This window comes from Mytilus californianus, unplaced genomic scaffold, assembly GCF_021869535.1.
Source record: "Mytilus californianus isolate M0D057914Y unplaced genomic scaffold, xbMytCali1.0.p SCAF_7, whole genome shotgun sequence".
Lineage (NCBI taxonomy): Eukaryota > Metazoa > Mollusca > Bivalvia > Mytilida > Mytilidae > Mytilus > Mytilus californianus.
The window spans coordinates 49,703,250-49,705,340 of NW_026262723.1; the positions used below are offsets into that span (position 1 = coordinate 49,703,250).

The 2,091-nt window shown below is 31.6% G+C and overlaps 1 long non-coding RNA gene across 1 annotated transcript; it reads left to right on the forward strand.

Moving 5' to 3' along the window:
- Positions 1 to 1,278: 1,278 nt before the first annotated feature.
- Positions 1,279 to 2,091, forward strand: LOC127709767 (uncharacterized). Its single transcript, XR_007985750.1, has 2 exons — positions 1,279 to 1,751; positions 2,046 to 2,091. It is a non-coding gene; the product is annotated as an uncharacterized LOC127709767 (long non-coding RNA).

The window sequence follows — 2,091 nt, forward strand, 5'->3', positions numbered from 1 at the left end:
AACTTTTATGTACAAAGCTCTTCACATTTCACAGGCATCAAACAGGCCGTTCTGAACCAGGACCATAAATACAACACATTTTGCACATTTTTTTCTGTGATAATCTACTTTTCTCTAGATTCAGAGTTCACAAATGATTAATGAAACTTGAATTAAGCATAGAAACACAAATATTAAAATGTAAAAACTGTCAGATAGAATGTCAGCATGACTCTTAGGCTTAAAAATGAAATCTGCTTAAAAATGCTTATTTCGGCCATATAACGCCAATTCTTTATTAGAGAAGGTAAAAAAGGCCATATTGGTATATTTGAATTGTTTACATCTGTTTCGATTGGCTTTAAAAGTTATATACGTGTTTTTACTTAAATCACCATATGGTGCTTTGAGATATTTGTTAACTTTTAAAATAAAGTCAATTTTCAGAAAACAGTCGATTGTGATAGGTGTAAATACGTGTGGGTCTTTTTTGTGCATAAGCATAAATTCCGCCAATAAAAATTTCACAGAAAGATAAAAGATTGATCTTTTTAAAGCATTAATTTGCGTCTTTGCCCCCAGCGACTGATTTTTTGGAAAAAATTCTGGGCAATAATGTCATTGATAATGGAAAGTCGAGTACATTTTTTTATGTTCAGGCGTGTTTGAGTTGACTATTTTGTCTTGAAAACATATTAAGCAAAAATATTTGAAACATCATCTCGCTTCAGATTCTATTTTTTTTTTATACATTTAGGCTACAGGTTGATATAGTAACAATAAAAACTGACAGTACTAAATAATGAAATATATGGATCAAGTGAAATACCTTTCTAATGAGTCATATCAACAGAGTGGGTTTGTTTGATAAAATTTTTTTACTGAAAACCTTTGACTACAGACTTTACAAGTGACTACAAAAAAAATCCATTTTGTGTGTATTATCTAGGGTAATTCATCTTCAACCTCTGAAAAAGTTTAGTCTGCCCTTTCACATAATATTAAGTTAGAACTTTTTTTTAAGGTTTTTGAACTTTCGAAAATTTCTCTGAACAACCGATTAGACAGCAGTTTTCAGTTGACTAAAGGCCTAAAAGTGCATTAAACGATGCTTAATAGCTACACTGTAAATATACCTGACGCCTGACGCGTCCGGACGCGTTCAAAATTTGTACACCGAATGTTCAATATTTCAACGTCATATGTTCATGCTTAGAGACGTGTTCAAAGTTTTAACGTTTGTGTTAAAAATATTAACATGTGTGTTCAGACGCAGTGAACACCGGTGTTCAAATTCTGATCTAAAAAAGAAGGTAGTCGTTTGTCCGATTTTCTATCCTTCCAATTGGCAAATTCAAAAAGAAATTCTTTAAAAAAATATGAATGTATACGCAGGATGATGATCTTGTGAATTTTTGGCTAATATTTTAGTAATTGTGAAATATTAAACTTCCAAGCTGGCATATATGTATAGTTTATGAATTTATTTTATTATTTATTTATATATACTAGTTTTACTTATAAGTGACTGTTCTGGACCTCATTCATCATTTGTTCTTCATGTGATCATCATTTTACATTGTTTATGTTTCATTGCGTACATCACTTTATATGCTCCAGTTTTAGGAGTTTTATACAGGACAGTGTAGGAACCCATGTTACTTTCCCCTCTCTTCTGAGTGACGAAAACTGCTCAGCAGGCCGTGTGCACAACTGCAAGGAACATTCAGCGGACACGTTGTCCAAAGGAACAATTCGTGGCTAACCACAGCGTGAGTTACCTTTAAAACATTACAAATTATGTCTTTACATCAGCGATGAACTGTTTTAATATGTTTTCCTATGTTATAAAGAAACTATGAACATTTAACCGTTCAAACTGTTCGTATCTGCGATTACACAATTTAATTCAGACAGAACCCGACGTGTGCAAGAATATTCATCTATTTATTATTATAAAGAACATTAACAGCTTTATAAATCTACGAACTGTTTATCCGTATTTTTAATGGATTTTAATTATCATTGAACACATTGTAAAATTGTATTTTTATTTGTATTTTCAGTTTTTCACCATTTGGATTGGTAGTGAAATAAAAGTCAGCTCCTGAT